This window comes from Passer domesticus, chromosome 9, assembly GCF_036417665.1.
Source record: "Passer domesticus isolate bPasDom1 chromosome 9, bPasDom1.hap1, whole genome shotgun sequence".
NCBI classification, from domain to species: domain Eukaryota; kingdom Metazoa; phylum Chordata; class Aves; order Passeriformes; family Passeridae; genus Passer; species Passer domesticus.
Window position 1 is genome coordinate 8,874,445 of NC_087482.1, and position 12,205 is coordinate 8,886,649.

At 55.6% G+C, this 12,205-nt stretch overlaps 2 long non-coding RNA genes across 2 annotated transcripts; both read right to left on the bottom strand.

Annotated features, from left to right (window-relative positions):
- Window positions 1-5,122: 5,122 nt before the first annotated feature.
- LOC135307467 (uncharacterized) lies at window positions 5,123-5,935 on the bottom strand. Its single transcript, XR_010368188.1, has 3 exons — window positions 5,852-5,935; window positions 5,663-5,764; window positions 5,123-5,233 (listed from the first exon to the last, which is right to left on the bottom strand). It is a non-coding gene; the product is annotated as an uncharacterized LOC135307467 (long non-coding RNA).
- A 4,006-nt stretch (window positions 5,936-9,941) lies between these two features.
- LOC135308329 (uncharacterized) lies at window positions 9,942-10,466 on the bottom strand. The gene is made up of 3 exons (XR_010368807.1): window positions 10,405-10,466; window positions 10,132-10,203; window positions 9,942-10,044 (listed from the first exon to the last, which is right to left on the bottom strand). It is a non-coding gene; the product is annotated as an uncharacterized LOC135308329 (long non-coding RNA).
- Between the last annotated feature and the right edge of the window lie 1,739 nt (window positions 10,467-12,205).

Here is a 12,205-nt window from a genome sequence, read left to right on the forward strand (position 1 = left end):
GTTCTTCTTCAATTACCTGTTAATGGTTGGTGATTAACCATTGTCCCCCTGAGGCTTGCCAGGGAGGGACGCCGGGACCCTACGAGTACCAGGAGAATGGGAGTGGCATCAGAGCGAGTATGCAGATGGCAAATGCATTGCACCAAATTTTGCAGTTTTCCAGGAAAACCCCTAAAAACAATGAGCCAACATAGAACTATGGGTACGTAGGTGATGTCTAAGGATGGGAGCATAGTCCAGTGCCTGCTTGGATCCTTTTTGCTTCTCACCCTAACCGGAAAGAATGGTGACTAGAGAGAGGAACCAAGGTGATGGACCAAAAAGGTGGAATCTCCTAATCTCTCGTGAGGATGGAATCCCCAGCTCTGCCTGCAGACCAGCAGACAAAGCTGCATCACCCTCCTCCTCTGTGCCACTCCTGGGAGCAACGGCGGCGTGGGCATGATCCATCGATTGCTCTCAACCTGAGCTGATCCTTTTAAATAACGGCGTTAAAGAGGAGAAAGATCTCCTGCCCATTTATTTCAGCTTGTAGAAAAAAAAAAAAAACAAAAAACCAAAAAAAGCAGCAAAACCCCTAATGCAAAGGCTCTCCTAGTAACAGCTGTCAAGACTGAAGGGCAGTGTTATCGCACTGCAAACACTTAACTCTTAGCCCAGGCGGGCTTGCTGGCTGCCTTCAGGTGGTTCCTGCCCCTTACCAACCAGCGGCGCTTGCTTGCAAATGCCGACTTGTACCGTGCTCCTGCTAGCTGTGCTATCAGCTAGCGGTGTTCAAAGCAACCCTACAAACCGCGGCTGATGCCCCGAGTGCCTGCCAGCCGTGCTGTTGGCCCGCTGCCCCGAGAGCAATTTGGCAAGCCCCGGCTCATGGCCCTGCACCGCGCTGGCCCCGCTCGTTGGAGCCGCCCTGCACCACGCATGTGCTGCCGGCCAGGGGCTGCCTGCGCTGGGCATGCGCTGCTTGCTCTCCCAGGCGCTGCCGGCTGGCCGCCGCTGCCCTGGCTTTGCGCCGCCTCTGCCCGCCGCGCCGACCTGCGCCACGCTCACGGCGACCCGGCGCCCTTGAAATGTTCTTTGAAAAACCACAGTTACCAGAGAAACTAAACCAAGACCTCACTCCCCGCAGCGTGTTTCACCGTTCACTCACACACACAAGCACGCCCGTCCAGACGTGATAACCATACACAATCACAGTTCAAAACAACGCTCCGCCAGCTGCTCTGTCAGCTGGGGACCCCCCACCACCGGCCTCTCCCCGGCAGACGATTGCTTGCAAACTGCTTGTGCAAAACTGCACACAAAGGCGTCTCTTGTGCGACTTATCAGTAGCCAACCCTAAAAAAAGGAAAGGAATACATACCACTTCTGTCCATCAGCTTGGAGACAGAGGAGCTCCTTAGTCTAGGTTTCCTGAATTCCCTGGTCTTCTCCTGGTCTTATGAGTAAAAAAGTTACCTGTAGCTATGATATTTTATTAAAAATCCTTTTCTAGGATTTTTCCCCTCCTGAGGAGCTGAGGGCCCCAGGAAAGAAATGCAAACAATAACTATCTGCTGCTGTGGAATGCAACAGGTGCATCTTCCATTGGTCCATGTGGATTGTTTTCACTTGATGACCAATCACAGCCAACTGTGTTGAGCCTGTGAGCAGTCACAAGATTTTTGTTATGCATTCCATTCTGTTCTTCTTCTTTGTAGCCTTCTGGTCATTTTTTCCTCTCGGTTCTTTTAGTATAGTTTTAACATAGTATTTTAATAGAATATATAATAAATCAGCCTTCTGAAATGGAGTCAAGCCTCGTGTCTCCACACCTGGGGTGTTCTCCCCAACAAATTATCCAATTTTTTTAAGGCTGCAAAGTTAAACAGGTTGGGCCAGTTGCTGAGAGTTGAAATGTTGACTATTTGTTGTTGATAGCTTCATGTAGCAATCACCTCTTGTTAATAGTTTTTCTTCAATTACCTGTTAATGGTTAGAAATCAAGCGCAGTTGTCCCCCTGCTGCTTCCCCAGAGCCTGCAGGTAGCAGGGTGGGGGGGTGACATCAGAGCTAGTATGCAGATGAGAATGCATTTCACCAAAGTTTGCAATTTTCCAGGAAAAAAACTCCTAAAAACAACAAGCCAACATGGAATTATGAAACCTAAGTAATGTCTAAAGGTGAGGAACTTAATCCTTAGTATCTGCTAAAATCCTTTTCACTTTTCACCCTAACCTGAAAGGATGTCAGCAAGAAAGAGGATCTGGAATGTTAGACCAAAAAAGCAGAATTCCCACTACTCCCTTGAGGATGGAAGCCCCAGCTCTGCCTGCATACCAGCGGGCACAGCTGCATCATCCTCTTCCTCCGTGCCACTCCTAGGAGCAGCGGGGGTGCGGGTGACCTGTCGTTTCCCACAACCCGAGCTGAATTTTTTTAATAAAGGCATTAAAAAGGAGAAAGATCTCCTGCCCTGTTTATGACACTGGTATTGTCCTTCATAGCGAGAAGCTTCAGAAATTTGCATTTGCCTATGCCCTTTGTACCATGGCAGAGGTTTCTTAAGTAAAAGGTTACAATTCAACACATAATTCTACAATTTAATATTTAAATGCTTAGTCCATATATTGCTAACTTAATTGAACCCGCCCAAAAACCTCCATTTCAACAGCAGCCCCGGCCTGGCTTCTGCCTGCCCACACCGTGGGCATCCACGGCTCCTCCTTGGCATGGAGCTCAGTCAGTGCTGGTGCTGGGTGGGCTTTGCTGCTGCTGCCACCTGGACACTGGGGTGACCGCTTGTCCTAGGTTGCAGTGTAAAGATGTATTCTAATGCCATCCTCAAGAGCTGCTGAAACCAGGAGGGGCATTGTTTCTTCCTTATCTCCTGTTAATGGGCCCATCAATGTCTTGCCACATGAGTCAGAGATAACTCCCTCCCAGAGCCATTTCTGTTTAGTGGCTAATCAAGGACCCACAGCATGAGGCAGAATGATATCAGCCCACTGTGAGATGCTCTGCCCTTGGGGGAGGAGCTAAGCATCCCCAGCTGGATATAATCTGGGTTTTGGGACACAACAAGCAGTCTTTCCACTGGATTCCCAGAGGAACCGCCGCCCTTACCCACTGCTTTTCCAGAGGATGAGAGCTACCAGATTGTTTCTACAGGATCACCACTTCCACAAGTCCATTTCATCTGGACTGCTACCACCACCCTAACTAGCAGGGTGTCAGCAGGCTGTATTCTGACCCTGTCAGTGGTTTTTCTTTTGTATCATTGCATGTGTTTTGATTTTTTTTCCCTTTTTCTAATAAATTGTATTTCTGACTTGGAGTCTCTCACTGGTTTTGCTTTCCAACCAGAACAAAGATCCTTCTCTTTATTTCAACAGAAGAATAGGCCATTGCCTAACCTGCAAGCCCGGGGGGTGGGGGGGGTGTCACCTTCAGTGATTCCTAGAGGGCAAGGCAAGGGGGCTCAGGGGCAGAGGAAGGGATGTGTTGGTCTCAGGAAGGGCTGGAGGGTGCTGGGCTGCTCCTGGGGTCCCTAGAGGTACTCGAGTTGGCTGGGATGGGACAGACAAAGATAAAAAAAGGGATGAAGGCAGCTTGGGGAGGCCCATGGGGAGAGCAGGTGGCAGTGGGATCTACGGGGTAGAAGGAGGTTCCCTCGTAGACTGTTGTTCTGGGGTCCTCTTCACAGAAGACTTGAGAGGGTTGTCCGGGCTGTTCCTGCTGCTGGAGGAGCTGCTCACGCTGTCTGGGTGTGAGGTGCAGCCACTGTCTTCCAACTCCTGTCCCGAGGTGCTCCTGTGCAGAGAGGAGGTGGCTGAGGCCCCAGCTGCCAGTGGCACACAGGGACCCTCGTGCACAGCAGGGCCCAGAGCTGGCAAGGCTCCCCAGCACGGCTGGAGCTGCTGGCACAGCTGGGCCCAGCTGGACAGCTGCCCCTCAAGGCCCCGGCCAGCAGGGCACGGCTCTGGGCAGGGTCCCTGGCCAGGAGCGGGCCCCAGAGCGCCTCTGCCTTTCAAGGGCAACCTCGGCCCTGCTCTTTCTCCTCCCCACCTCCCTCTGCCTCTGCCCCGTGCCCCTGGGGCTGCTCTTGGCCAGGCAGCCTCAGTGGGAGCCAGCCCTGGCTGCAGCCCCAGCGGGGCCCCCAGGACAAGGCCCAGCAATTGAGAGGCCAATGGAAGCACTGGGCAGCAGCAGAACCCTCAGCAGAGTTATTTGGACAATCATGGGCTGGCCACAACTCCACTGCAGCCTCAATGGGAATGTTCCCTGTCCATGCTGGACTTTGAAAAGAAGCTGTTGGAGGGGGCGGGCAATAAAACACTCACTGTTTTCTGTTCCAGGAATACCCGATTCCAAAGCAGCAGAATAGGAAGACAAGCTCCAAATAAAGCATGCCTGCCAGAAACCCTAGCCAGCAGTCGGTTCCCTGACAGAAGCCCCTTCCGAGGCCATCCTGGGCATCGGGAACAGGTCTTGTGGTGCCGGCTGCATCTGTGGGAGCGATGGGGAGCGTGAGCCCGTGCTGTGCTGCACTGCTGAGCTGGCAGCACGGTGGATACAGGCAGGACGTTCTCTGTTTCCCCCAGAGCTGGGGCCTGCAGGCACCTTGCCGGCCCTTGGCACAGGCTGTGCCAGCCAACAAAGCCCAGCAGGCCGGGAGGAGAGCCCGGGGGCAGCGCAGCTGCTTGGGCAGTGGCTGCTGCCAGGGACACGGGCCAAAGCCATGCCTGAGCAGCCACTGCCACCCCTGGCCCTCCCTGCCCCGTGACAGCTCCCCCAGCCCCAGGGGACAGGCTCAGGCCCTGTCAGGAGCCAGCGCAGCCCCTGCCCAGTCGGGAGCCAGGGCTGGCTCTGGCCCTGGGCTGGCGGCAGGGCTCCCGCTCAGGGCTGCTCCTGTGCCTTGGGCCTCTGGGCACTCAGGGCCAGCTCCGCAGCAGCTGCAGCGCCAGGGACGTTGCTGCACCAGTCGCGTTTCCCCGGGGCTCTGAACCAGCTCCAGAGGCCTGGAAGCCGAGGTGCCTCCAGCTTTGGCTGCTGCCGGGCCGGGCAAGGGCAGGCCCTGGGGGAAGAGCTGCTGCCACACAGCCCCGGCCAGGCCTGAGCCCTGCACAGCAATTACCTGCTGTGCCTGTGCCCGTGTCTGGCTTTGCCTTCCTTCCGGCAGCAGGGGCTGGCACCGAAGATGGAGTGCTTCCTTCAAGAAATGCCACCTTCCACTGAAGCACTATGTCCATCTCTTGACAAAGGAAGGGAGACAGCTGCATCAGATGGAGCTGTTCCCCACTTGGGCGGTGGCATCAGAGGTAATATTTGTGAAATTTATGGAGCAGGAAAATGGCCAGGTTACAGTGGCATGATGTGAGCACTTCCACCTCCAAACAGCCACCCTTTTCCTAATCTGCAGGACTGGATATAGTGGGGGATCTCAGGGTGTGTTACAGTTTGGGCGGCCTGTCAGCTGATGCCAAATGCCTTCCTGCAGAGGCTGGGCAGAAGCTGCAGCCAGGCCAGGCTGGGAAACAGCCCTGCAGGGCGTGAAAGCAGCAGCGGGGAAGCGAGGCTGCCATGGATCCCTTCCTGCTGTGCCGGGCATGGCGTGTCCAGATGTGCAGCCAAAGCCCCCGGCTGCTGAGTCCCAGGGGAAGCATGAGAGAAATGCACCCACCTTCTCTTGTCTGCAGGGGTTCCTTCAGCTCTTGCCTCATCTGTTTGGATGGTTGCAGGGACATCTTATCTGTTGTATCTTGGACTTTCCCTGTTGGAGTAACTTAGAGAAAAATATTTCCATTTCCCAGCAATGGATCCTACAAAAGCAAGGCTCAGCCTTTGAGGTCAGCAGGGACACACTACTCACCACTGTGATGGGAGCTGGGCTTGCGTATAGCATCCAAGGTAGGAGCTGGAGAAGCTGGAGAAGTCCTCCCTGTAGACACATCTGTAACACAACAGCCAGAGAAGCTTCGGTCACCTGGTGCCTGCCCGCTTGTCTACAATTCTTCCTTGGTGACACACTGAGAACATACCTGCAGGAGGCTCCAAGGGCTTCAAAACTTTATTCATCCAAGCTGATGGAGAAGCCTTCCCAGCAACCTCATCTAGAACGGAGCACAGATGAGAACACTTTCCAGGGTGTGCTGGGATCCCCTTCTGCCACAGAGAACTGGGCACTGCCAGGGGGTCGGCTAAGGCCGTGGGAGCCAGATGTGAATAGACATGGCCAAAGGTGCACAGGGGCCTGGGGAGATCTGGGCTGGCTCGTTGGTCACTCTCCACACTCTTTCCCTGCCCTCAGCAACATCCCAGGAAGGGGTGGCTGGAGCAGCACAAGGCCCTGGGGCTCTCTCCCTCAGACACAGAGGAAATCCTCCCTAAATCCCTGAGGCAAACTGCAGCAGGCAGTGCCACAGTTATGCCTCCCTACTTCCTTCTGTCCCTCCTGCCCTCCTTCTGTGGGGAAACCCCCCAGATTCCAAGGGCAATCAGCCAGGCCCTCTCAGGACACACTGGAGCCTTGCTCTCCCCCTCTGTCCTTTCCCCACCGTGGGCACCCCGTGCAGTCACTCCCAGGTTTCAGGACATGTCTCCCATGGAGGGACCCCAGCAGGACTGCTCAGGACCCGAGTGCCCTGAGCCTGCTCGGGATAATTCCCCTGGGCTGTGCTGCTCTAGTCCAGGCTGTGCCCGCACTGCCAAGCAGCAGAGAGGGCAGCTCAAGCCTCAGCAGGGCTCAGGCCCAGAGGCACAGCAATTACCTCCTGTGCCTGTGCCTGGCATGGCCTCCCTTCCTGTAGCAGAGGCTGGCATGGAGCCCCTGCTTCCTCCGGGAAATGCTTCTTTCTCCGCAGGCTCTCCTTTGATTTCTGGAGAATGCAAAAGAGACAGATGGATCAGATGGAAACATTCCTGACTGGGAATGGGGAAGGGGACAATTTCAGGAGGCATCAATTGTGAAAGGAATGCATAAGGATCAGAAAACACCCAGGATTTTGGGACAACCCAAGGCTGCTTCCTTCCCCAAACAGCCCCAACATCTGATCTGCCTGGACACCAGGAAATTGCAGGGGATCTGAGGGTGGGCATGGACTGTGGTGCAACTGGGGCTGCCAGTCAGCTGATGCCAAATGCCTTCCTGCAGAGGCTGGGCAGAAGCTGCAGCCAGGCCAGGCTGGGAAACAGCCCTGCAGGGCGTGAAAGCAGCAGCGGGGCATCGAGGCTGCCATGGATCCCTTCCTGCTGTGCCGGGCATGGTGTGTCCAGATGTGCAGCCAAAGCCCCTGGCTGCTGAGACCCAGGGGAAGCATGAGGGAAATGCACCCACCTTGTCTTCTCTGCAGACGTTCCTTCAGCATTTGCCACATGATTTCTAATGGGTCCTGGAATTTCTTTTCTGCCATGTCTTTGATCTCTTCTGGTGGAGGACCTTAAGAGAAAGTAGTTCCATTTCCCAGGAATGGATCCCACAAAATCAGGTCTCAGCCTTTGGGTTCAGCAGGGACACACTACTCACCCCTGCCATGGGAGCTGGGCTTATGTGCAGCATCCAAGGTAGGAGTTGGTGGAGTTGTCCCTGCAGACACGGCTGTAAAACAACAGCCACAGAAGCTTCTGTCACCTGCTTCTTACCAGTCAGTCAAACATTACACCTTGGTGGGACAGTGAGAACACACCCGCAGAATGCCCAGAGGGCTTCACAACTTCAGAGCGCCAGGCTAATGGAGGAACCGTCACAGCATCCCAGTCTGGAAGCAAACCAAGATGAGAACTGTTTCCATTGTGTGCCAGGGCTGGCTCTGGCCCTGGGCTGGAGGCAGGGCTCCCGCTCGGGGCTGCTCCTGTGCCTTGGGCCTCTGGGCACTCAGGGCCAGCTCCGCAGCAGCTGCAGCGCCGGGGACGTTGCTGCACCAGTCCCGTTTCCCCGGGGCTCTGAACCAGCTCCAGAGGCCTGGAAGCCGAGGCGCCTCCAGCTTTGGCTGCTGCCGGGCCGGGCAAGTGCAGGCCCTGGGGAAGAGCTGCTGCCACACAGCCCCGGCCAGGCCTGAGCCCGGCACAGCAATTACCTGCTGTGCCTGTGCCCGTGTCTGGCATCGCCTTCCTTCCTGCAGCAGGGGCTCGCATTGAAGATGGAGTGCTTCCTTCAGGAATTGCCACCTTCCACTGAAGCACTATGTCCATCTCTTGACAAAAGAAGGGAGACAGCTGCATCAGATGGAGCTGTTCCCCACTTGGGCAGTGGCATCAGAGGTAATATTTGTGAAATTTATGGAGCAGGAAAATGGCCAGGTTACAGTGGCATGATGTGAGCACTTCCACCTCCAAACAGCCACCCTTTTCCTAATCTGCAGGGCTGGATATAGTGGGGGATCTCAGGGTGTCTTACAGTTTGGGCATGGCCTGTCAGCTGATGCCAAATGCCTTCGGCAGAGGCTGGGCAGAAGCTGCAGCCAGGCCAGGCTGGGAAACAGCCCTGCAGGGCGTGAAAGCAGCAGCGGGGCAGCAAGGCTGCCATGGATCCCTTCCCGCTGTGCCGGGCATGGCGTGTCCAGATGTGCAGCCAAAGCCCCCGGCTGCTGAGTCCCAGGGGAAGCATGAGAGAAATGCACCCACCTTCTCTTGTCTGCAGGGGTTCCTTCAGCTCTTTCCTCATCTGTTTGGATGGTTGCAGGGACATCTTATCTGTTGTATCTTGGACTTTCCCTGTTGGAGTAACTTAGAGAAAAATATTTCCATTTCCCAGGAATGGATCCTACAAAAGCAAGGCTCAGCCTGTGGGTTCAGCAGGGACACACTACTCACCACTGTGATGGGAGCTGGGCTTGAGTGCAAAATCCAAGGTAGGAGCTGGAGAAGTCTTCCCTGTAGACACATCTGTAACACAACAGCCACAGCAGCTTCTGTCACCTGGTTCCTGCCTGCTTGTCTACAATTCTTCCTTGGTGGCAAACTGAGAACATACCTGCAGGAGGCTCCAAGGGCTTCAAAACTTTATTCATCCAAGCTGATGGAGAAGCCTTCCCAGCAACCTCATCTAGAACGGAGCACAGATGAGAACACTTTCCAGGGTGTGCTGGGATCCCCTTCTGCCACAGGGAACTGGGCACTGCCAGGGGGTCGGCTAAGGCCGTGGGAGCCAGATGTGAATAGACATGGCCAAAGGTGCACAGGGGCCTGGGGAGCTCTGGGCTGGCTCCTGGTCACTTTCCACACTCTTTCCCTGCCCTCAGCAACATCCCTGGGAGGGGTGGCTGGAGCAGCGCAGGGTCCCGGGGTTCTCTCCCTCAGACACAGAGGAAATCCTCTCTAAAACCCTGGCGAAAACTGCAGCAGGCAGTGACACAGTTATCCATCCCTCCCTCTGTCCCTCCTGTCCTCCTTCTGCTGGGACAGCTCCCAGATCCCAAGGGCAAACAGCCAGGCCCTCTCAGGACACACTGGAGCCTTGCTCTCCCCCTCTGTCCTTTCCCCACCATGGGCACCCCGTGCAGTCACTCCCAGGTTTCAGGACATGTCTCCCATGGAGGGACCCCAGCAGGACTGCTCAGTACCCGAGTGCCCTGAGCCTGCTCGGGATAATTCCCCTGGGCTGTGCCGCTCTAGTCCAGGCTGTGCCCGCACTGCCAGGCAGCAGAGAGGGCAGCTCAAGCCTCAGCAGGGCTCAGGCCCAGAGGCACAGCAATTACCTCCTAGGCCTGTGCCTGGCATCGCCTCCCCTCCATCAACAGATGCTGGCACGGAACCACTGCTTCCTCCAGGAAATGCTTCTTTCTCCGCAGGCTCTCCTTTGATTTCTGGAGAATGCAAAAGAGACATCTAGATCAGATGGAAACATTCCTCATTGGGAATGAGCCATGGATCCCATCCTGCTGTGCCGGGAACCATGCGTTCAGATGTGCAGCCAAAGCCCCCGGCTGCTGAGTCCCAGGGGAAGCATGAGGCAAATGCACCCACCTTGTCCTCCCTGCAGCATTTTCTTCAGCACTTGCCTCATCTGTTTGGATGGTTCCAGGGATATCTTCTCTGTTGTGTCTTGCATCTTCCTCTTCGGAGGAACTTAGAGAAAAATATTTCCATTTCCCAGGAATGCATCCCACAAAACCAGTGCTCAACTTGTGAGGTCAGCAGGGACACACTACTCACCCCTGCCATGCAAACTGGTCTTGTTGGCAATAACCACCAATGTACGTATGAATCTCCTCCCTGTAGACACACCTGTAACTCAACAGCCACAGAAGCTTCTGCCATCTCTGCTGATCTGCACGGGCACCACTGAGCCGCAGCAGCGGTGAGGGGATCGTGCAGGGCGAGGGCACACACGTGCATGGTTCTGTGCTGGCACCTGCAGCGCTGCCTCCCTGGCCCAGCTTTGGGCTCTGAGCTGGCAGCTCTCCCAGGGGAAAGGCCTTGACCTACCCTCAGCATCTCCCAGAGCCTCAGTCCTGGATGTGGGGCCTTCACCAGCAGGTTCAGCTGCAAAGAAAGGCAGGACAGAAGAGCTCCTGTGGCACTGCAGGAGATCCTCAGGCTGCCCACAAGGCTCAGCCCTGGGGCACAGCCCTGGGCCCGGCCCGGCCCCTTCCCTCTCTGCTCTTCTCTGTGGCTGCACAGAGCACACGGAAGGACACACTGGCATTGCACACGGGAGGAACATTGAAAGCTAAATGCTCCTTCCTCCCAATGACAGTGATCCTGTGGGAGCCCTCAGGGCTCCAGAAGGGAGCAGGGCAAGGTTTCCAGATTCTTTCAACCTTAAGATTATGTTAAGGGAAATGGTTTGTAAGTGAACTTTTGTTGCATTAATCCTGATTATTCACTCAGGAAAGACAGAATGAAAACTTGCCTCCAGCATCCTCAAAGAACTTCAAACCATCCTTCATCAGGACTTCCTGAAAACCCATGTCACGATTCCAGTCTAGAAGGGAGCAGAGATCAGAACCATTTCCATGGTGTGCTAGGATCCCCTTCTGCCACAGGGAACTGGGCAATGCAGGGGTGTTGGGTAAGGCTGTGGGAGCCAGATGTGAATGGACATGGCCAAAGCTGCCCAGGGGCCTGGGGAGCTCTGGGCTGGCTCCTGGTCACTCTCCAACCTCTTTGCAGGCCCTTTGCAACATCTCTGGAGGGGTGGCTGGAGTAGCCCAGGGCCCGTGGGGTCTCTCTCCCTCCCACAGAGGAAACCCTCCCTAAAGCCCGGGGCAAAACCATCCCCAGCGCTTCCCAGGGAGCAGGGAGCGCTGTGCCGGGAAAGGGCAGCCAGGCTGCAGGCTCACCTGCTCGCCGCGCTTGCAGCGGAGCAGCCTGGGCAGCCCTGGCAGGCAGGGCCACGGCCAGGAGCAGCAGGAGTAGGAGGCGCAGAGCAAGGGCCATGGTGCCTTGTCCTCCACCAGTCCCGCAGCTCTTGCTGCCACCGCTGTCCCGACACCGCTGTCCCAACGTCAGCACCGCTGCTGCCACCGCCGCTGCTGCCGCAACAGTTGTGCTCAGGGACTGACTGCTGGCTCCCTGTGCTGCTGTGCAACCACGGGGCTCTGGCACCTCTGGCACCTCTGTGACCTCAGGGTCTGCTGTGACCTCAGCCTGCTGTGACCCCAGAGCCCTGCTGTGACCTCATGGCCTCAGCTGTACCCCCAGAGTGTGTGCCCGTCTGCATGAATGGACTGCCCTGATTGTAAATGTTTTGCTTCATCAAAGGGCCATTGCTCAGCAAAACCTTTCTTTTGCCTGCTGACATTGCTGGTCAGGCTGTGTCCCTCAAGATGCTCTTGATTGTTGCAGTTCAAATTTATTTTATTGATTTCATTTTAAGTGTTGTTTAAGGGCTCTGTTGTGCCCCCATTTTTTTCCTGAGTTGGTTTACCTGTGGGTTTTACCCTCCCTCCAAACTGTCCCTCGTGTCCTTCCCAAACCCTTGTTCCAGCTCTTTCCCTGCCTGTCAAGGCAACCCAGCCCCTTGGTTCCCCAACCTTTGGGCCAATCCCTGACTGCAACTCCCCTTTGGCATTCCCCTACTCCTGGAAACCCCATTGGCCCTTGTGACCCATCCTCTCCACCCTCCTACCCCAATTGGCCCCAGACACTTGATGTAATCCCCTCACTCCTCTCCTGAGCATTCCCTATTGGTTCATTGTTTGCATCCACCCCATGACTTGTATGTGTACAAAACCCCTTGGGCAGTACAGCTAGGGGCTTCTCATCCTGTTCTCTTCACCTGGAC